Raw genomic sequence first — 24318 nt, forward strand, 5'->3', positions numbered from 1 at the left:
CCTGTGATGAAAAGAACATCTTTTTTGTGTTAGTTCTAGAAGGTCTTGTAGGTCATCATAGAACCATTCAACTTCAGCTTCTTCGGCATTAGTGGTTGGGGCATAGACTTGGATTACTATGATATTGAATGGTTTACTTTGGCTTGCCTTTTTATAGGTGTGACATCTGGGTGTCAGTAGGAACAACCACGAGCTGTCTGGCAAAATCAGAAGTTAGTGAAGCTGAGCTTTGCACAGTGGCTATATCATAGCCAGTGAGGTTTATCTGAGGTACAATTATTGCTGATTGAAAAGTGTCCCACTACACCAAAAGAACTTGAAATGTAGTTGGCATTGTCAATGTTTGAGAGTCTCTGTGGAGAATGAATTTTTTCAAAAAAGAAGAAGAAGTATTATAGTTAAGGAAATTGAAGGTCACACTAGGTTTTTGCTTCAATCTAGTGCTGTTTCCACTATGCCGTAGTTGGATTTCAGGGACTTTAACTGGCCTTTCTTTCTTAAGTTCTAAAATGAATCACAGCATAAATCGTAAGATAAAAATCTGTGCACTGTACTGTTTATTTTATTACCTTTTATTTTTCAATAAATAACAAACTGTAATGATGTACTTGGGGCTCTTAACCTTTCCTGCTTGGGCGTCATATTGGTATTTCAGCACCTAATTCTCTGCCACTCCTAAGGTTCCTCTTACAACACAGGCTTTGTGTTAGCTACCTCTTTGAGGGACATCATTAGACACTGAGAGAAAGTCCTTGCTAGGTCTCCGGTAATGATGCAAACTTATTGTTCATTCCTTTATAAAGGGTTTTCTCTCTTCCTCTCAGATTGCAAATCAAAACTTGATGGACTTCTTCACTAATGCATCATTTTTTCCTCATAGATACTCTTCAACCCTGTAATTAAATACAGTTTTCTCCTTGATGGGTCCAGCTTACGGCTCATTTTGAGTTCATCCTTTTCAAGTGGACACCACCTCACGGATCCTGTGTCATGCCCTCACTCCTAGTTCCATCTTTCCTTCTGCCTTCATGTTATTTGCCTTCTATTCATCCTACAAGTTGGATATTGATTTTATTTTGCAACACTTCATCTTTTATATCCTGAAAACCCTTATGGAACAAATCAAGCAAGCAGCGTTGGCTGTTGTATGTAATTAACTATCTGATTTCAGAATACCTGGCTGTTGCAGGGAAAAACCCAGAGATGTCATGTTTCTTTTTGTTGTTGTTTGTTTTAATCTAGTTTTGATTCACCCAGCCTGCTTACAGGATAACAACCCTTAGGTTCTTTAAGAGGTTCAGCACTGCTTCTGGGCAGCAAATAGGCTCATAAAGTGAGTAGGTATCCATGCAGGAAGTTGTAAGTAAGTTTGTCTATGTTAGAATTATTAGGCCACAGAATATTTTGTTGAGGAAAAAGTAGGGAAAAAAATAAAGCCTTTCTTATTAGTCATTTGAAAAAGAAGACTAAACAAGGCATTACAAATGATAGCATGGAAAAAATGCTGGGCTAAAAACTGGATTAACCAGAAGACTGAAGACTCTCAGTGAAGTCTCTCATTCATAAATCAAATGATTGGATGAAGATTCTGCTTAGAAAAAAAAAAAAATCATTTCTTTACATAATATGTTAGTCCCTTACAAAACATTTATTTAAAATATTTCAAATAGTGCCATCCAACTGCCTTCCTTTTTCACTGACCTCCTACCTAGCACCTTTAAATTGGGCAGCAGGAGATGCTGTAGTGAACATATTACCTTTATAATTTCACAAGCCTCTCAGCTGGAGTCCAGGATCAATTCTCACACTTTAAAAATTCTTTGGCAGACAGGTTTAAACTACATTAACTGACAAATAAGCTGAAGTGTAATTTATGGATCTTTCCTCCATGGGAAACAGTTGCAGCTGGTTTTTAATACAAATTGCCTTCCAGTGCTGTAAAACCTAGGCAATCTTAGCAAAACTAACTGATTCCACAAACAAAAACAAAAAAAATAAAACAGAAGAGCAACATCAAAACAGTTGCTAAGTCCGTGCATTTAATAAGAGACATTTTCTGGACCTAGCTAGTCCCTTTACATTTTTCATCCCCAGTCTAATTTTTTTGTATTTTTAAAAATTTCATCAATACTTTTCCATTACCTCTCCTCAAAAGGTATTATGGTTACTTCATTATTTATCCTTCCTGATTAGAATATTGTTGCTTCAGTAAAAAAATTTAATGTAATGCATTTAGATGGTGACCATCTTTGAATTGCATGTGTAAGTTGAACTTTGAACAATGTGGCTTTGAATTTTGCTCGTCCACTTACACGTGGAATTTTTTTTTTATGCTAAATACTATAGTACTTACATAATCCAGGGTTGAATCTGGGGATACAGAACCATGGATATGGAGAATGACTGTATGTTATATTTGGATTTTCAACTGCATAGAGTTGGCAGTCCTGCATTGTTCAAGGGTCAACTGGAAAAGATGTCAATTTTTTATCTCTTTTATGTGACAGACTCCATAATGTCTATCCAGACTATCTCATGCATCAAGTCTTTATTTGACATCTGCTGGATCATGGAAAAAGGAAGAGTGTTCCAGAAAAACATCTATTTCTGCTTTATTGACTATGCCAAAGCCTTTCACTGTGTGGATCACAATAAACTGTGGAAAATTCTGAAAGAGATGGGAATACCAGGCCACCTGACCTGCCTTTTGAGAAACCTATATGCAGGTCAGGAAGCAACAGTTAGGACTGGACATGGAACAACATACTGGTTCCAAATAGGAAAAGGAGTACGTCAAGGCTGTATATTTAACTTCTATGCAGAGTACATCATGAGAAACGCTGGGCTGGAAGAAGCACAAGCTGGAATCAAGATTGCCAGGAGAAATATCAATAACCTCAGATATGCAGATGACACCACCATTATGGCAGAAAGTGAAGAGAAACTAAAAAGCCTCTTGATGAAAGTGAAAGAGGTGAGTGAAAAAGTTGGCTTAAAGCTCAAAATTCAGAAAACGAAGATCATGGCATCTGGTGCCATCACTTCATGGGAAATAGATGGGGAAACAGTGGAAACAGTGTCAGACTTTATTTTTTTGGGCTCCAAAATCACTGCAGATGGTGATTACAGCCACGAAATTAAAAGATGCTTACTCCTTGGAAGGAAAGTTATGACCAGCCTAGATAGCATATTCAAAAGCGGAGACATTACTTTGCCAAAAAAAAGGTCTGTCTAGTCAAGGCTATGGTTTTTCCTGTGGTCATGTATGAATGTGAAAATTGGACTATGAAGAAGGCTGAGCGCCGAAGAATTGATGCTTTTGAACTGTGATGTTGGAGAAGACTCTTGAGAGTCCCTTGAACTGCAAGGAGATACAACCAGTCCATTCTAAAGGAGATCAGTCCTGGGTGTTCTTTGGAAGGACTGATGCTAAAACTGAAACTCCAGTACTTTGGCCACCTCATGTGAAGAGTTGACTCATTGGAAAAGACTCTGATGCTGGGAGGGATTGGGGGCAGGAGGAAAAGGGGACGACAGAGGATGAGATGGCTGGATGGCATCACCGACTCGATGGACATGAATTTGGGTGAACTCCAGGAGTTGGTGATGGACAGGGAGGCCTGGCGTGCTGCAATTCATGGGGTCGCAAAGAATCAGACACGACTGAGCAACTGAACTGAACTGAATGCAGGTTTTTCAGGTCTTCCCTGGTGGCTCAGTCAGTAAATAGTCTGCCTGCAATGCTGGAGACCTGGGTTCAATCCCTGGATCAGGAAGAGCCCCTGGAGAAGGAAATGACAACCCGCTCCAGTGTTCTTGCCTGGAGAATTTCATGGACAGAGGAGCCTGGTGGGCTATAGTCCATGTGGTCACAAAGAGTCAGACACAACTGATTGACTAACCCTTTCACTTTTCAGGCTTTTCAGAGGATGGACAACAGGTCTAAAACTGCCTTCCATCATCTTTCCCTGTATAGACCTCTTTCCATGGTCCTGCTTCACTGAATACCATGGCTTTTTGCCTTCCCTCACTGAGTACATTCAATCCAATACCTGGTGCTGCTGCTGCTAAGTTGCATCAGTCGTGTCCGACTCTGCGACCCCATAGATGGCAGCCCACCAGGCTCCGCCGTCCCTGGGATTCTCCAGGCAAGAACACTGGAGTGGGTAGCCATTTCCTTCTCCAATGCATGAAAGTGAAAAGTGAAAGTGAAGTCGCTCAGTCGTGTCCGACTCTTCGCAATCCCATGGACTGCAGCCTACCAGGCCCCTCCGTCCATGGGATTTTCCAGGCAAGAGTACTGGAGTGGGTTGCCATTGCCTTCTCCGCCAATACCTCCTAGAAGGCTAGAAATTCATGTCTTCTTCCCCAGTGCTGCATGCGCTCCTGTGATGTTTAATTTTATGTAAATTTGATTGGGCTAAGGGATCCAGTAGCTGGTAAAACATCATTCCTTGGTATCTTTGTGAGGATGTCTCTGGAAGAGATTAACATTTAATTCAGTAGACTGAGAAAAGAGATTCACTGTCACCAATGTGGATCAGTATCATCCAGTCTGTTGAGGGCCTGAGTAGAATTTACAAAGGTGGAAATAGAGCAAATTCTATCTCTCTTCTTCAGCTAGAACATCCATCTTCTTCTGCCCTCGGACATCGAAGCTCCAGGTTCTTGGGCCTTCAGACTCAGACTTACACTAGTAATCGACCCAAACCCTCGTTTTCTTGGGTTCTCAGACCTTTAGACTTGAACTGAATTATTATACAACGAACTTTCCTGGTTTTTCAGCTTACAGGCAGCAGATTGTGGGACTTCTGTCCTCCATAACCTGTGAACTGGTTCCTGTACTTAATCTCCTTTTATATAAATCTTCATATCCTATTGGTTCTGTTTCTCTGGAAAACCCTTACTAATGCAGCTCCCAGTCTTACTCTTCTCCAGGATTTCCGTCTTCCATTCTTTCCATTCATTCTCCAAATGGAACTAGAAGGATTTAATCATATTTGGCCCCCATGTTTAAAACCCTTTGGTGTACTGGTTGATTTATTTCAATTCTTTTAGAAGTTTTAAGGTCCTTTCATAGTTACAGGGCTCTTACAGATTTCCTTTCTTCTTCAGTCTCACCCTTCACCTTCTGATGTCCATTATGCTAGTCTTACCAAGTTATTTTTAGTTTTTATGATAACTTGTATTCCTTTTGGCTCATTGTTGCTCCTTCTCAGGCAAGACATTTTCTTCCAATGGCCCTTCCTCTGTCAAGGCTCATTTAAGTGCCCCTGCAAGGTCTAGGATATGACTTTTCCTATTATAGTTATTGCCTCCTTGTATTTTAATTGTTTATTTCTTGTTTATGTCTGATCCTCTAGACTATAAGCAATCTGTGTCCTGTTCATCTGCAATGCACAGCACCCAACATGTTATTCAAGTCCTACATTTTCAATAGTTTTATTTCTGACTCTTCAGCTTTCTTTTCATATTTATTCAATGACAGTTCATGTTATAACTTCATTGTTTAAATGATTTTAAAAAGTACTAACAGATATATGAAAGATTCAACTGCATATGAAATATAAAATCTACTAGAAGGCTATTCAATTTTGGCAAAAATTTAAACATTATCCAATTATGGGGACATCAAAAAGAAGCTATAATTTGCTAAAGATATTTATATTCTACTAAAAAACAAACCTTTCAAAATATTAGATTATTTCCAGGTTATGCAATTTCTTTTGTGGCTTTTTTTCTCTTTGGCAAGATTTTTTTTTTCTATTGAGCATAATATGTAGTGACTATTAACTTGATTATATGCTGCAAATGATAAAGCTAAAAAGAGACTTTAAGAAGTTATTCTTCTGCCCTTGGATAAGGCTGCACTTAAAACTTTCCAAAAGTAAATCTGTTTAATTTAAGAACAACCTTAGAATGTATGTTTTAGGAACCATATAAAATGAACATTAATTATATCTAAGACTTATGTGAAGATAGAATGCAATTCATTCAAAAATTTTATTCTAGCAATGAGTAATGCTGCTTAACATTGTAAAATAGTACAGTGCATTTTATTGTAGACCCCTGAATAACTTCTTTTAAATACTGAAATATTCATGTATATATTCAAATAGCAAAGATAAAATATCAGTCACATTTTTCCATTTGGGAAACTTTAGTGTTTCTTTGAGCAACATGATAAAAATCTCAGTTTAACAAATAGTGTAAGTTTGTAGTTCATTCCCTGCTCTGTGACTTTTCCTGTTTAGTTTTTAGCTTACTTGGTTACATAACCATTGCTTTTGCTTAAAGGTCAGCCAAAAGTAAAGTTATATCTTGCTGGAGGTGAGATGTAAACAATGTCTGATCTTGCCCTGCCATTTTTCTTAAATCTTCCACAGAGCTGGGTGAAATTGTGCCAGTATTCATAAAAGAAGATTATGTTTTAGAATCTGTATTGTATTATTCAATAAATATTTCAAGGTGTCTGCAAACAGGGATTAATGGGTATTATATTTCAGGAAACCAGAAAGGTATCAACCTGAAGAATTAAATAAAACACTCATGTTTGGTGCTCATATAAACTGTAACTTAAAATAAAATGTGTGTAAACTTCCTTTTCCTTTTGTTTCATTTTTCTGTCACAAGATAATACAGACTAAAGTGAAATGAGACCAAAATGAAACAAGATTTAAAAAAAAAGCTAAATTTGACCTTCACTCTGAAAAGTAATACCGCTCTTCAGTCATCATTGTTATTATGGCGCCTTCATGCAATTAAAATATCTGGATGAAAAAAATGCATGGTTCAAATTCTCAGTGGCACACTGCACTTCAGTCCAATTGGAGGCATCTGGACATGGAAAGACAGTACCATAAAGTTTTTCAACTGAAATTAGGGGTGAGGTATGTATTAAAACTTTGAATCATATTAAAAATGATTGGGTTCTATGGAAATTTCTTATTTTTAAAAAAATATTCTGTATCATTACTGTATATATTAAGTTAGATCTTCATTCAATACTTAAGAGAATCATTAGTGATCTTAAATGGATATTTTATCTGCTGTAAAACTCCTAAAAAAGAGCTAAGCTAAATGCCCCATTCCTGTGTTTCTTCTCTAAAGATAATTCTGTAAATAGGGCAGCTACTGCTGCCTAGAATATCCTTTAGTCATTTAAGATGTGTTTTATCCTGGTATTAATTAAATTCATTTCTAATTTTAAATTTAAAAAAATTAAAGGTTAGCTCCTCTCTCCTTCAGTTGTAACCTAGACTTTGAGCAGAGTAAAAATAAAGTATGACCTAAAATCTCTTCTCAATGTTATTTTCATTGTTTGTTTTTTTTTCCTTCTAAGAAAAGTCATATTTTTTTAAATGATCCAGGTCACATTCTAGGCTAGAGTTAAGAACTTCAGGGAGGGCTGCATCCTAATTCTCCTTTTTGTATTTTTTTTTTCTTTTTTGGATCTCCAAGTAATTTTTTATTGACTTAATTGACATATAACATCATATTAGTTTCAAATGTACAACATAATGATTCCATATGTATATATGTTGTGAAATGATCATAACATCAAATCTAGTTAACATCCATCCAAGTGATTTTTATGCACATTAAAACTTGAAAAGCAAGTGACTTTCAGCCCAGGCTTCCAATTAGGATCTCATGTGCTCAGTCACTCAATAGTGTCCGACTCTGCGACCCCCGACAGACTATAGCCTCCAGGCTCCTCTGTCCATGGAATTTCCTAGGAAGAATACTGGAGTGGGTTGCCATTTCCTCCTCCAGGGGATCTTCCCCAGGATATCATATAGTTTTAAGAACTGTTGTCACCTGTGCCCTCCCCCACAGATTCTGTCCATTTGTCTGGGTAGGAACACCTGTGTTGTTTAAATTAAGTCTTCCAGGTGATTCTAAGGTGAGGCCAGAGTTAAGGGTGAGAGGTCACAAGTATATTAGGAGGGTTGAGCCTGCGGTCCTAACAGACTTTGCTCTGTGTGGTCTGGTAGGGGCAGGTCTGTGCCGCCTGCATTATCTGGGCTGTAATAGAATTTGGGGAGTCTATGGGAGAAGAGGGTCCCTGAAGACAGAAAAGAAGAAACTCAAAGTTTAATCTTCATGTAGGAGCTCAGTGTTCCTGAATCTCTCCTGAGACAACAAAAAAGAGGGTATTTCAAGTCTCTTCTTCCTGTGAGTATGAGACCAACAGAGGGTCTGTGCTGAAGCCTTTAAAGGCACATTCTCAGGATGCATTTGTGACTTCACCTTATCTCACCTGAGAAAGAAACCCGGCGGAGGAAAAGGAAGAAATGGAAGTTTCTCAGGTAAATGTCATGTCCTGGATCAGGGGCAGGTTCTCTTTTCCTCCTGAAGTGCTATGGTCCTAGAACATGTGAATGTTTACTTCTGTTTACTCTGTTGGTAACAAATTTGTTTTCAACTACTGTTTTTCTCTCTTTTCTGACAGTCAAGTGCTCTTAGAACACTTCTCCCCTTTATGCTAGAGCCTTCTCGTTGTTTTCTCTGTTCAAACTTCTGATATGTTTTGAGCAATTCTCACTTCTAATTAATGACCTGAAACTACCAAAAATGTTCCCTTTGTGTCAGATCAATTTGGGAATGTGCTGATACCCAAGATTCCTATGTGGGATTGGAGGGGAAGGGACCTGGGACATCAGTGAGGAAGGAGACTGTATAGTCTTTAGGTCCCATCCAGATACCCCATCAACTCTCTGTAGATGAGGATTTAAAAAAGTCATATCAAACAGGATGGCATTAATGGCCCAGAATAACTCAAAACTTTCTAAAAAAGAAGACTGATTAGCAAAAGACAGGATCTCTAGAACCCTCAAGATTAGTGATTTAAATGAACTATTAGGGATTACAGATTATAGGCACTCTATGTAGCACTCTATGTGGCTAGATGTTTGGATAAAACTGGTGTTTTCATGATTAGATTTAGGTTACAATTGACTTGTTTTTCTGGGCAATAATGTCAGCAGTGATTGTGTTCTTTGGAGAATATTGATATCAATTTGTCCCATTACTGCTGATGTTAACTCCATACACTTGGTGCAAATGCTCTCTGCCTAACATCTCTGCAACTCCTCTTTGTACTTTAAGGATGTATATATATATTTTAAATTATCTAACAGTGTTCAAGGCAATGGACTGATGTTGAATTTTAAGATGCTACTTGTCCGATGGGCTTCCCTAGTGACTCAGTAGTCGAGAATCCACCTGTCAGTGCAGGAGACACCAGAGACACGAGTTTAATCCCCAGGTCAGGAAGATCCCCTGGAGGAGGAAGTGACAACCCACTCCAGTATTCTTGCCTGGGAAATCCCATGAACGGGGAGCCTGGTGGGTTCCTGGGGGGTCGCAAAAGAATCATACATGACTTAGCAACTAAACAACATTTGTCCTATGAGAAATAGATTTTTCTGTGGTAGGAACCATACATTTTGAGCTTATTATTAACTGGTAACAGTATCAGTGTACCTATCCCAGGAAGGTTCTACTCCTAAATCTTTCTCACACATGGTAATTTACTTGCTCAAAACGGGGTTCTAATGGCACTTGTTTTAAGCTGCTATTATCTTAGATGTCCCCTCAGCTTGGTCTTTGGCTTCTATTAACTACATGTGAGCCTTGCTGACAATAGTTTTCCAGATCAGCATCTCCCCAGCATCACATCTCCAGAGTGTCAGAGAGATGCCTTTGACAGAATCCATTAAGGTTAACATTAAATTTTAACATTATAACTTGGCATGAAAAAGAGAGTCTAGGAAAAATACTTCACAGATTTGTTGTTTTGGCTCATGGATAAGAAGCAAGAAAACAAAGCAAATAAGTTTGAATTTGAGAAGCAATTAACTTTGCCTAAACTTTGACTGCTTTTCTTTTCATTTCCTATTCCTTGAAAATGAAATTACTGTTTGGGAAGCTAACAGTTTCCATCTACAGTTAACACAGCATATTAGAAAGTACCATCCTGAGCTAGTAGTAGTGTTAAAATCAGCATGACAGATGAACTTTCTCTATGCCTATGCAGAAACTTTACTGGCAGTTTCATTTGTCAATTTCCTTAATTAATATAGCCTAACCCTACTGCAATAGAATTTTAAACTCCTGAGGAAGAAACTATGTATTATTTCTTAATATCCTTTCTTCCCTTTTTCTATGGTGATACAATTTGTGATTTTTAACTGAACAGATGCTATCCGGAAACTAAAAATTACATTTTCCCGCTTCTGTTATCTAGGAGTGATCTGGTACATTTAGGTTCTGACAGATGGAATGAAAGGAAAAGTGGTGTGTCAAATTTCTAAGATATTTGCTTGTTGAGAGAAGGCATGCTTTTCTTCCTTTTCTACCTTCTGGCTGGTGGGAATGTGGACATGACGGCCATAGCTGGCATAGTCACCCTAGACATGAGATGATCTGGGTGATGTAGGTCATGGTAAAGCAACCACATAGAAGGAACCTGGGGCTCTGGAAGTAACATACTGAATCTGGGTCACCCACCTCTGAACTTACTTGTATCTGACTCTTATTGATAATGAAGAAGCATAAATTATTGCTTTATGATACCTATTGCAAGCAATACAATTGCTCCTCAGTAGCTTAGCCTATACTAATGAATAATGATTATAAAATTTTTATGGCATGTCATATTACAGTCATGTGCATAATACAGTATTAGAAACGTTATTACATTCTTTTAAAAAACATCTATGATGAGAGGCTGATAGGCAATTTTGCTATCAGAGGTATACTGTATTATAATGTAATTCTTTGCAAGCAAAGTTATAAAATGATAAAACAACTAACACATTTTTGTAAAATATCACGCACCTTATGCCTGTATATGGATAGGCATACACGTCTGGCACACACTGTCCTATGTCATGAATCCTTGGGTGACGATGATGACATAAATACATCTCATTCAGTTTTTGCTGTACCATTTTTACTTTCCTCATGAAGACACACACACACGTGCACAATAGATAAGTTTATTAACTGTAAGGCATGATGACTATTTATTGTTCATTAAGTAGAAAGGATCATTAGAATTCCTCCTCATCTTCACATTGACTAGGCTGAGGAAGACGAAGAAGCGGGACTGGTGTCGCTGTCTCGGGGGTGAGAGAGGTAGAAGTGGAGGCAGGAGAGGTAGGCGCGCTCAGTGTTACTTTATGGAAACGTGTCACAATTTGTCTGACTGTACTGATTTTTAATTTCTCTAAAAATGCTTCTATATAATACCAATCCTTCCACCCCTAGCTTTAATTTCAGCGCCAGTATCATAAAGGGGTCCATGTCATAACAGAAGTCAAAAGCAAGTCTTGTGCAATAGGAGACCTTCTACCAGATTGTCGGGCATTGGTTTGTTTGCTGGCCCTGCTTTTTCCATCTTCCTCATAATGGTTCATCTTTTTTCATCTTCTGCATCTGAACCTCAGCACTGGTTCAGAAGCACTCATTCTAATCCAGTTGTCATGTGTTAATTCCTCTGGTGTGGTGTTTATTTGCACTTTAATTTTTCTAAGATCCACATCTTTTGGGCCATATCCACCATTGCTTTTGTGGTTTCTTTGATTGGTTCTGTTCTAAATCCTTTGAAGTCTGGCACAATGTCTGGAGACAGTTTTCTCCAGCAGGAATTTACTGTTTTGGACTTGATGGTTTTCATGGCTTTTTCTATAACAATGATGACACCTTCAAGGATTACCAATTGTGTAATCCTTCCAGACCTTCATGATTTTCTCTTTATCTGGGTTCTTTTCTGTAGTATTGGCAATACTTTCCATAGTGTACCATGTGTAATGAACCTTAAAGACCCTCATGACCCCCTGATCTAGAGACTAAGTTAGACATGTTGTGTTTGAGGAAGAGTAGACCACTTCAGTATTTCAGTGTTACATAGTTCTAGGTGGCCAGGGACATTGTCTAATACAACAACCACGAATATTAAAACGCAGCCCCTTACTGGCAAGGTACTTCCTGACTTTAGGGACAAAGCAGTGATGGAACCAATCCAGAAAAACGGTTCTCATCCAGAATTTTTTGTCACGCAAGCAAAAGACTGGCAGCTGGTGGTGTGTTGTATTTTTTTTTTCCCCCATCAAGGCTCAGGGCTTAGAGGCTTTATAGGTAAGGGCAGTTCTGATCACAAACCTACTATATTTACCCAAAACTGTCATTTAGCCTATCCCTCCCTGCCTTAAATCCTGGTGTTCACCTCTCTTCCTTACTAATAAATCTATTTTGTAGCATTTTCCCCCAGAATAGGGCACTTCAGGCTACATTAAAAACTTGTTCAGGCAGATATCCTTTCTCTTCAATGACTGTCTTAACAGCATCTGAGAACTCATCTCTGATGTCTTGATTAGTAGAAGCTGCTTCTCCTGTTATATTGACATTTTAAAGCCAAATAAATCTCTTTTTAGAATTATCAAGCCATCCTTTCCTGGCATTAAGTTCTTTAGCTTGAGATTTTTTAAATTTTTGACTTGTTATTGTATACTGACTTTGATTTTTCTTAAATCGTGTTAGAGTCTTATTGGTATGACTTTCTTTTGGCAATCTTGTACCCACATAAAAGCTTCATTTTCAACATGAGAAAAAAAATATATTTCACCAAAAGTGCAAGGATTTTGCATCTGCTGGTGCAGCTGCAGTGATGGCTTCATGAATTTCCTCTTCTTTTTTTATGATGGTCCTTATCATGAAATAAATGTGGGCAGCTGTAGCTGCAGACCTCAATCTATGGCATATATCAAGCAATCCAAATTTTCTTGTCATGCCATGACTTTTCTCTGTTCCTTAGGAAAACTGGCAGCATTACTAGTGGGACTTTGTACGGTTTTCATGATGCTATTCAAGGTTTACATTTCTCACTATGAAAAACATGTGAGAACCAGGAGAGATCACTTTTTACTGAGACATACAATTTACTGAAGAGAAAACTTGTCACATGGAGATGATTAGCATCACATGGCATTTATAAGCAGACACTTGCAATAACAGAAGGTGGCTGTGAAACTTTTACAGTAAGTACAGTATAACTATAGTTAAATTTATGCAGTTATGACTTAATACTGCACGTTTAAGTTTGTTTACATTTCTCTGAACTGAGGATGGTGCCATGTATGGTTTATAAGAGTGGTGTGCGTAAGTTCTAATAAATCTTAAATTATTATAGTGTATTTGTATGTTTCATGGTAGTAAATGATAAAATAGACTAGTATCTATATATATCTTGTGTATTCATGACATACTAACTTTTTCTTAATTTTTTTGATATTTCTGAGATGCACAGTTCGTCAGCTTTTTCAAATTGTCTCAAATTTCCAAAAAATATTTGAATATATTTATGGGAAAAATCCATGTACAAGTGGACGCATGCAGTTCAAAGCTGTGTTGTTCAAGGGCTGCTGCTGCTACTGCTGCTAAGTCGCTTCAGTCGTGTCCGACTGTATGACCCCATAGACGGCGGGCCACCAGGCTCCCCCATCCCTGAGATTCTCCAGGCAAGAACACTGGAGTGGGTTGCCATTTCCTTCTCCAATGCATGAAAGTGAAAAGTGAAAGAGAAGTTGTTCAGTCGTGTCCGACTCTTAGCGACCCCATGGACTGCAGCCTACCAGGCTCCTCCGTCCATGGGATTTTCCAGGCAAGAGTACTGGAGTGGGGTGCCATTGCCTTCTCCATTCAAGGGCTAACTGTATACATATAATATATATCTTATATATATGAGATATTTATGTGTATATAATACAGGTATCAAATCATATTTTCTTTATCCATTGATGGACTAGTTTTGGCTGTTGTCAGTAGCGCTGTTATCAATATGGGTGGTGGACATTTTTTTGAGTTATGGTTTCTGTTTCCTTCAAATAAATACTCAAAAGTGAAATTTCTGGATCTATGATAGTTCTATTTTTATTTTATGAGGACCCTCCATACTATTTTGCATAGTTCAGTTCAGTCACTCAGTTGTGTCCAGCTCTTTGTGACCCCATGAATCGCAGCACGCGAGGCCTCCCTGTCCATCACCAACTCCCGGAGTCTACCCAAACCCATGTCCGTTGAGTCGGTGATGCCATCCAACCATCATCCTCTGTCGTCCCCTTCTCCTCCTGCCTTCAGTCTTTCCCAGCATCATGGTCTTTTCAAGTGAGTCAGTTCTTCACATCAAGTGGCCACAGTATTGGAGTTTCAGCTTCAGTGTCCAGTGAATATTCAGGACTCATTTCCTTTAGGATGGACTGGTTGGATCTCCTTGGAGTCCAAGGGACTCTTGAGAGTCTTCTGTAACACCACAGTTCAAAAGCATAAATTCTTCACTGCTCAGCTTTCTTTGGAATCCAACTCTCACATCCATACATGACTATTGGAACAACCATAGCTTTGACTAGACAGACCTTTGGTGGCAATGTCTCTGCTTTTTGATATGCTGTCTAGGTTGGTCATAGCTTTTCTTCCAAAGGGCAAGCGTCTTAATTTCATGGCTTCAGTCACCATCTACAGTGAATTTGGAGCCCCCCAAAATAAAGCTTCTTTGTTTCCCCATCTATTTGCCATGAAGTAAATGGGACTGGATCCCATGATCTTGGTTTTCTGAAAATTGAATTTTAAGCCAACTTTTTCACTCTTTTCTTTCACCTTCATCAAGAAGCTCTTTAGTTCTTCACTTTCCGCCATAAGGATGGTGTCATCTGCATATCTGAGATTATTGATATTTCACCTGGCAATCTTGATTCCATTTTTTCCTGGTGACTGTGCCAATTTACTTTCCTCCCAACAGTGCATAAGGATTCCCTTTTCTCCACAATATCACAAAAACTTGTTATTTCTTTTGTTTTGATAATAGCCATTTTAACAAGTATGAGGTGATAGTGTATGGTTTTTATTTGCATTTCCCTGATAGGTAATGATTTTGAGTTCCTTTATGTGTACCTGTTGGCCATCTGTATGTCTTCTTTGGAAAAATTTCTTCACATCTTCTGCCTGCTTTTTAGTTAGGTTGTTTGTTTTTCTGCTGTTGAATTATATATGAGTTCTTTGTGTATTTTGGATATTAACCCACTATTTGATATGTTATTTACAAATATTTTCTCCCATTTTGTAGGTTGCCTTTTCATTTTGTTTACAAATTCATTTTTAGATGTTACTTATTCTAGTGCTAGTAGCTAACTACAGTACATGAAATGGGACAATGTTATTTTTTTCTAATTGTTTGGGAATGATTTCAATTTAGCAGATCGTATTTATACGGACTGTTATAAAATGAAAAAATACTTTTTAAAGATATAGATAATTCTTGCATAATATCAAGAAATACTCAGTCATTTCTCCCATGGCCTCTTCAGTATTTAAAATTATTCTCAATAACACTTTCTTAAACATCCTACTCTAAATTTTTGTGAAAGATAATCATGCATTTTCTCAGGTTCATGAATTATGTTCTAAAGGTTCCTATGGTCAATCATTCTAAAACTTCTTTCAGCCACATGTGAAGAAGCAGTTGGAATTCTATCCCTCCCATTTAATTTGTTAAGCTTTTTAGATATATAAATTTGACTAACATCATAATTGAATCTTCAAATAAGCATAGTTTTCAGGGTTTTTCATTAATATATCCCAACCTCTGTAAATATTATTTATTGCAAATTCGTTACACTGTTCTATTTTTGAGTTAGAAATGTACTCTATGTTGTTCAGTCACTAAGTCATTTCTAACTCTTTGCAACCCCATGGACTCAGCACAACAGAATTCCCTGTCCTTCACCACCTCCCAGAGAGTTTGCCCAGACTCATGTCCATTGAGTTGGTGGGGCCATCCAACCATCTCATCCTCTGTAGCCCCCTTCTCCTCTTGCCCTTGATCTTCCCCAGAATCAGTGTCTTTTCCAGTGGTTGGCTGATTGCATTAGGTGGCCAAAGTATTGGAGCTTCAGCTTCAGCATCAGTTCTTGCAATAAATATTCAGGGTTAATTTCCTTTAGGACTGACTGGTTTGATCTCCTTGCAGTCCAAGGGACTCTCAAGAGTCTTCTCCAGCACCATAGTTCGAAAGCATCAGTTCTTCAGCACTCAGCCTTCTTCATGGTCCAACTCTCATATCCATACGTGACTGCTGGAAAAACCATAGCTTTGACTAGATGGACCATTGTTGGCAAAATGATGTCTCAAAGCTTTTTAATATGCTGTCTCGGTTTGGTTCATTCGCTCAGTCGTGTCCGACTCTTTGTGACCCCATGAATCACAGCACGCCAGGCCTCCCTGTCCATCACCAACTCCCAGAATTCACTCAGACTCACGTCCATCGAGTCAGTGATGCCATCCAGCCATCTCACCCTCTGTCGTCCCCTTCTCCTCCTGCCCCCAATCCCTCCCAGCATCAGAGTCTTTTCCAATGAGTCAGCTCTTCGCATGAGGTGGCCAAAGTACTGGAGTTTCAGCTTCAGCATCATTCCCTCCAAAGAGATCCCAGGGCTGATCTTCTTCAGAATGGACTGGTTGGATCTCCTTGCAGTCCAAGGGACTCTCAAGAGTCTTCTCCAGCACCACAGTTCAAAAGCATCAATTCTTCGGCACTCAGCCTTCTTCACAGTCCAGCTCTCACGTCCATACATGATCACTGGAAAAACCATAGCCTTGACTAGACGGACCTTTGTTGGCAAAGTAATGTCTCTGCTTTTGAATATGCTGTCTAGGTTTGTCATAACTTTTCTTCCATCTTTTACTTTCATGGACACAGTCACTGTTCACAGTGATTTTTAAGCCCAAGAAAATCTATCACTGTTTCCACCTTTTCACCTTCTATTTGCCATGAAGTGGTGGGACCAGATGCCATGATATTAGTTTTTTTGAATGTTCAGTTTTAAGCCAGTAATCTTGAGAGTCCCTTGGACTGCAGGGAAATCAAATCAGTCAATACTAAAGGAAATCAACCCTGAATATGCATTGGAAGGATTGATGCTGAAGCTGAAACTCCAGGACTTAGGCCACTTGAGAGCCAACTTCTTGGAAAAGACCCTGTTGCTGGGAAAGACTGAGGGAGAGAGGAGAAGAGCATGCAGAGGATGAGGTGGTTAGCTGGCATCACCAACTCAATGGACATGAATTTGAGCAAGCTCCAGGAGATAATGAAGAACAAGGAAGCCTGGTGTGCTGTAGTCCATAGGGTCACAAAGAGACACACAGGACTTACTGACCAAACAAAAATATGTTAAGTATATTATTTATATACATTACCATTTTGAATAATCAAATGACTTAGAATTTAAAAAATGGTAAAAAAAAATGATGCACTTAAACTTTTAAAAAGAAAAAATGAAAAGAAAATTGAATTGCAGTGTTAGTATGACTATGTAAGGAAAGATCTGTGCTTGAGTGGAAAAAGACTAGAAGGATATACCAAAATATTAATAGAATAAAAGGTCAGTAAAATAGTATATAGTGAAGAGTTTTAGGCAGTGGTTACCAAATGTGTTCTTTGACTAGAATTACTAAAGATTTTTAAGAGAGAGAATTGCCTGGACTCCATCTCATATCTATTGAATTAAAATCCTTGTGGATAGTGTTTGGTAATCTGTATTTTTAGAAAATTTTCCAATGGACTTTTAGCCCATGGTATTGTGTTTGTGACCTACCAGTCTAAAGAGTAAAGTATCTGTTTCTTTAGAATATTTTTATTTGTAGGATTTCCTTATTAGAGACAAAATGTAACATAGCCTTCACTTTTATTGATAATGGTTTTAAGAAATGGCAACTTACAGAGCATTTCTGAATGTTTTGCAAATTAGTATTAAGGAGAGGATCAGTTGATATATACATTAGGCATCTGTTTCAGTAATAGATAAAAAAATAAGTGTGTAACTCAAGTTTGATATTGGCTAAAAATTACAATTGGTCAAGTCATAACATTCAATGTGAAAAAGTTTTAATATAATGTAAAATAACAAGAAAAACTTCCTCTTTTATCCCTAATTCCCTATTTCTAGTCATTTCCAATGAAATGACCAAAGAAACAGTTAACAGTTTGTGAGTATATCATCCATTATACTTTCTATGCATTTATGTTAGTACAGAATAGATTTATCCAAATTTTTTGTTGTTGTTCAGTCACTCGGTCATGTCTGACTCTTTGCAACTCCATGGACTTTAGCATGCCAGGCTAAATTATTTTGCACTAGATATTTGTTTAAGCTATTTTCACATTTTGAACAATGTTTTATTTTTTAAGCCATTTTCCATTATTTAATCATATTTTACCTTATTTCAAGGTGCTAAGATGACCTCGTTTTTCTTTTTTTCTTTTTGAAAATATTTAGCTCTTAAGATAATGATTGATATAAAATTTTCTTTATCTGTATTTATGTGTAAGGTATATATTCTACCAAGTAACACTATATGTCTTTTTTTTTAATTAAAGTGAATAATGGATTCTGTTATTATTATGAGATAGCAGAGTCCACCTTTCCCACAGGGGCAGTTTTCTTTCTTCTGGTGTAACTTTACCACTGTGTCTTGTGCTGTTTGCAAATTGAATATTTCTAGGCAGGGGTTAAAACATAATGTAGTCATCCAATGATCACTGACATATTTACTGGTAGCAGGAAAGATGCCCAGGAATAATTATTAGAAAGGAAAATTCAGGGGATTATGGTGTCTAGTTCTTTCCTCTCACTTTATTTGGATGAACCAATGTCCAGTCTAACCAGATGTTGTCTTAACAGAAAGTTAAGCATTTAGAATTTAGACAGCGTATGTCTTTAAATATATGCTTTCACTACCCAGGAACCTTCTTTCATAAGTACAGCAAAAAGAACATACATTACATTGCTATAATTTGTGTTCAGATCAGAAGACCTGATCAAAATTTATAATTTCTTAAAGTGTGTAACAAACCTAACAAAGAATGAGAATCATGCTCTCTGGCTCTGAAATAGAGTTTCTAATGCTGAAAGTGCATAATCTGGGTGCTAATTGTCAGAATAAAAATATACCAAACTATAATATTCCAAGAGGCGACTCATCATAGAAACAAAAGGGAAGGGCATGATTAACTCTCATTTGTACAACGCAAGCATAATGTGTCCACTAATCTAGATTTAGATCCAGGCTAGAAAGTATTTTATGTAAAGAAATTATTAAATTTGCACATTAGCCTACTTTTGAGTTATAATAAATTTCTTGAGCAAAAATGTCCTAAGAGTAAGAAAGGGATTCCTGCTTTGCCCCAGAGAGCAATGCTGCGATTAATTCTACCACCTGGAGCAAAAGAACTCGGAGCAGAAGTTCTGCCTTCAATACAGCAATCCCTACTGAGAAAAATAATTCCTTAAATGTTCTCTAATATATTTTTGTTTCTCATAATATGTAAGGCTTCAAATCTCTGTACTGTTGAAGCTTACATTCTGTATGAATTATCTTTTATGTTTAGGATACTTTGCAAATCTTAATATTTCAAATGGAGCCATTCATCTCTCTATGTATTTAATTCACAATCATGCTGTCTATTAGAAAGGGTAGTTTATAATGATGTTGTGGGTTCTAAGAATGTACATTTCCCATATATAAGCTTTATGGTAAGCACCTTACTTCTGAAGTAAATATTTCTGACTTTAAAACATATATTTCCTAGTCAGTGAACTGAACACTTTGAGCAAAAGTAAAAATATTTTGTGTGATTCATAGTTTAATGTCTTAATTTTAAATTAGATAGATTATAATACTGGGACTTGAGTATTTGAACAAAAACTATCTAGAAATTCTGTTGAGTGTGAGTGGATGGAGGTGGGGTGGTTGTATGAGGGACCAAGAAAAAGTTTCAAATAATTATGCTAGTTTTAAGTGGTTTTTAATAAATTACTTGAAAACTAGCTTTTGCCCCCAAGTAGTATAATAAAATTGTATTCCCAGAGATGACTGATAAAGATTAACAGTCAAAAGCAGAGACTGTTTTTCTGTCTGCAGTCTCTTGACTTTATTGTAGCATATGTAATGCCTCTGCCAACTGTTTCCTAGATTAACCACAGTATTTGGTCACAAGTGACAAAAAAAAAAAGCCTACTCAAACTTGCTTTTGCAAAAAGAGAATATATTGGCTGATGGAAATAGGAAGAAAGGGGCTGTGTCTGTCCTCAGTCACACTGAACCTGTAGACTACTAGAGTTCTTGTCATCCCTCCATCTCCTCTGCCAGCTGCTTTCCATGTGTCACTCTTTCCTGATTTGAAGGGATGCTACCCATTTGGTAGAGAATATGACTACTCGCAGATTGAGTCATATTCTTACGTTAGTGAATCATGGGGAAAGAAAACTTCTCTTCTCTAGTAACTGTAAATCTCCAGGAAGGGCTCTCCTTGGCCCAAAGTTCACATCCATCCCCGTGACTGTGCCACAGTGTCTGGCAATTGTAAGCCCCAACAGACCCTTGTAGAGTTGGAAAGGGGGATGTCAGTCTGCAAAGGGTTCAGGGAGGGAAGGTTAAGGGTCTCAGGAAACATTACTTTGCTCCTAATTCCCCTTTGAAATCTGTTTCTTTTTCCTGACTACTGCATTGTCTTCTCATCTTCTTACTCCCTGCCTCTCATTTAGACTTAACATTCTGCTCTTTAAAAAATCTGTTCTCTTCCACAAATAGCTCATCTTAACACAGTTTCAACTAGTATCAATGCAGAAGCACTTTGAGTTTCTATCTGCACATATCATTATATTCACCTACTTGTCACACAAGAGCATGGGTGTGTTTTACAAGTTTACCCATCCTCCAGAAGCTTATAAGCTAAAGAAGAAATAACAAATAGGCAACATCCATGATAAGGTTAATTTTTCACTGCTTGCTTAAATTTTAACAGAAAACTTTATGGACCACATTTTACTCTTTCCCAGCACTGCTGAGACTTAAATGTGGAGTTGGCATTCTTATGAACAGTTAAGTAAGAACTGTGACGAATTGGACTGTTTTTCACGTATCAGAAACATTAAATGCATTTACCATTCAAAAAAACATCTGAGGAAACTCATTCTCTGAAGAAGAAACCTTTGCAATATAACCTACACTATGATACTGTTTATAGAGTTTTCTCGTTCCAGCACTCTACTAAATTTAGTGAAGCCTTTTCACTATTATACAGTGGTCATATTCTTAGCTCATTCCTTCATAAAATAGAAGCAGTCAAAACACCCCTTTTAATATATCATGGCAAAACACAACTTTGAGAAACCAACCTAATTGTTCCGTTCCAGGTACTGCTCACCCCAGTGTTTGCACAACAGTGGACCTCCATGGGGGAAAGAAGACTACAGTCGTTTGATTCACGGTGGTCAACTTGACATAGCTGTGTATCATCAGTCATAGGACAGCGAGAGGCAAAATATGGCAAATGCCAAAAGAAAGAAAGCACATATTACAGGAGTTGACAGGGAGGAGAGGTTACTATTTGAAGGGGCAGAATAGGTGGAAAAACAGATTAAGAAGATGTATAAGTTTGACGTTGAACATTTTCAATTTTAAGTTTGAGAAATATTCATCTGGAAATTGAAAATTAGAGTTTAGGTTTCAGGACAGATTTCTGCTGGAGTTTGAAATATGGGAACCATTTAATTAATAAAATTCTACAACGTATACCCATGTGAACTGAATGAGCAAATAATTTCTCAGCCTCCCAGTTTCCCTATCTTCAAAATGGAGGAAATAACGTAATGATTAAGATTTCTGTGAAGATTATGAATTTATGTAGGAAAGTGTCTTTGCGCCATTTTTATTAACTAGTACGCCATTGTTGTCAGTATCCCTCTTGCCATTAACAGTGTGCTTGGCTCTGTCATGGGGATGGGAGTGAATAAAATTGTTAAGAAATGAATCTAATAGAAAAGACCACCACATTTGACTCTTCCTGTGACTGTATTCACTGGGTATTTGTCACTTTGTCCTGACCCTCTTGCTTCATTTCCTAGGACCTTTGTTATTTCTGATTCATTCCTTCACTTTTTTTGCTAATGTATTTTTATCATTTTATTTATTACTTGTTTGTTTTATTTATTTTATTTTATATTGGAGGATAGTGGATGAACAATGTGTTCAAGTGTACAGCAAATGGATTCATTTATACATATGCATGTATCTATTCTTTTTCAAAATATTTTCCCATTTAGGTTATTATAGAATATTGAGCAGAGTTCCCTGTGCTGTATAGTAGGTCCTTGTTGGTTATCTATTTTAAATATAGCAGTTTACATGTCAATCCCAAACCCACAATCCAGCCATTCCCTCTGCCATCACCAACCATGACCATAAGTTCATTCTCTAAATGTTGAGGCTGGTTCTGTTTCATAAATAAGTGAATTTGTATCATTTTTTTAAGATTCTGCATGTAAGTGATATGATATTTGTCTTTCTCTGGCTGACTTACTTCACTTAGTGTGATAATGTCTGGGTCATCATGCTGCTGCAAATGGCATTATTTCATTCTTTTTAATGGCTAATATTCTATTATATATACATATGTATGTTTGTGTGTGTGTGTGTGTGTATATATGTACCACATCTTCTTTATCCATTCTTCTGTTGTGGCATTTAAGTTGCTTCTTTGTCTTGGCTATTGTGAACAGTGCTGCAGTGAACATTGGGATGCATATATCTTTAAAACCCTGTTTTTTTCTGGATATATGCCCAGGAGTGGGATTTTTGGATCATAAGATGGCTCTGTTTTCAGATTTTTAAGGAACCTACATACTGCTCTCCATAGTGGCTATACCAGTTTACAGTCCTACCAACAGTATAGGAGGGTTCCCTTTCCTCCATACCTTCTCCAGCATTTGTTTTCAATTTTTTTCTGTTGATGGTCATTCTCACTGATGTGAGGTGATATCTCATTATAGTTTTGATTTGCTGCTGCTAAGTCACTTCAGTAGTGTTCGACTCTGTGCAACCCCATAGACGGCAGCCCACCAGGCTCCGCCGTCCCTGGGATTCTCCAGGCAAGAACACCGGAGTGGGTTGCCATTTCCCTCTCCAATGCATGAAAGTGAAAAGTGAAAGTGAAGTCGCTCAGTTGTGTCCGACTCCTAGTGACCCCATGGACCATAGCCTACCAGGTTCCTCCATCCATGGGATTTTCCAGGCAAGAGTACTGGAGTGGGTTGCCATTGCCTTCTCCAAGTTTTGATTTGCACTTCTCTAATAATTTGCTAATTACTGAGCATTCATTCTTTCATGTGCCTGTTAGCCATCTGCATGTCGTCTTTGGAGAAATGTCTGTTTGGATCTTTTGCCCATTTTATGTTTTTTTTTTTTTTTAACATGGAGCTGCATGTACCATTTGTAAATTTTGGAGACTAATCCCTTGTCAGATGCATCATTTGAAAATATTTTCTCCCATTCTCTGTGTTGTCTTTTTGTTTTATTTATGGTTTCCTTTGCTGTGTAACAGCTTTTGAGTTTCAGTAGGTCCCATTTGTTTATTTTTGGTTTTATTTCTATTACTCTAGGAGATGACTGTAAAAAGATATTACTGTGATTTATGTCAAGAGTGTTCTGCCTATGTTTTCCTCAAAAGTTTCATAGTATCTGATCTTACATTTAGGTCTTTAATCCATTTTGAGTTTATTTTTGTATTTGATGTTCAAGACTTTTCTTTTTTTTTTTTTTTTTAATGTTCAGTTAAGTTCAGTCGCTCAGTCATGTCCGACTCTTTGCGACCTCATGAATTGCAACACGCCAGGCCTCCCTGTCCATCACCAACTCCCGGAGTTCACTCAGACTCACGTCCATCGAGTCAGTGATGCCATCCAGCCATCTCATCCTCTGTCGTCCCCTTCTTCTCCTGCCCCCAATCCCTCCCAGCATCAGAGTCTTTTCCAATGAGTCAACTCTTCACATGAGGTGGCCAAAGTACTGGAGTTTCAGCTTTAGCATCAGTCCTTCCAATGAACACCCAGGACTGATCTCCTTCAGAATGGACTGGTTGGATCTCCTTGCAGTCCAAGGGACTCTCCAGAGTCTTCTCCAACAGTCCAGTTTCCCAGTACCATTATTGAACAGACTGTCTTTTAGCTTTTCAGCATGGAGTATTATATTAGCTGTAGATTTGTTATATATGGCATTCATTATGTTCAGGTATGTTCCCTTTGTGCCCACTTTCTGGAGAGCTTTTATCATAAGTGGGTAAATTTTGTTGAAAGCTTTTTCTACATCTATTAAGATGGTCATATAGTTTTTATTTAGATCATATAGTTTTAAATAGAATTTGCCTGTGAATCCATCTGGTCCTGGACTTTTGTTGGGAGACTTTTAATCACAGTTTCAATT

At 37.7% G+C, this 24318-nt stretch overlaps 1 non-coding gene across 1 annotated transcript; it reads left to right on the forward strand.

Annotated features, from left to right (window-relative positions):
- The first annotated feature begins 225 nt into the window (after positions 1–225).
- LOC138987687 (U4 spliceosomal RNA) lies at positions 226–362 on the forward strand. Its single transcript, XR_011464068.1, has one exon. It is a non-coding gene; the product is annotated as a U4 spliceosomal RNA (small nuclear RNA).
- The last annotated feature ends 23956 nt before the right edge of the window (positions 363–24318 follow it).

The sequence above is a fragment of the Bos mutus genome, chromosome 4 (assembly GCF_027580195.1).
Source record: "Bos mutus isolate GX-2022 chromosome 4, NWIPB_WYAK_1.1, whole genome shotgun sequence".
In the NCBI taxonomy this organism is placed as follows: domain Eukaryota; kingdom Metazoa; phylum Chordata; class Mammalia; order Artiodactyla; family Bovidae; genus Bos; species Bos mutus.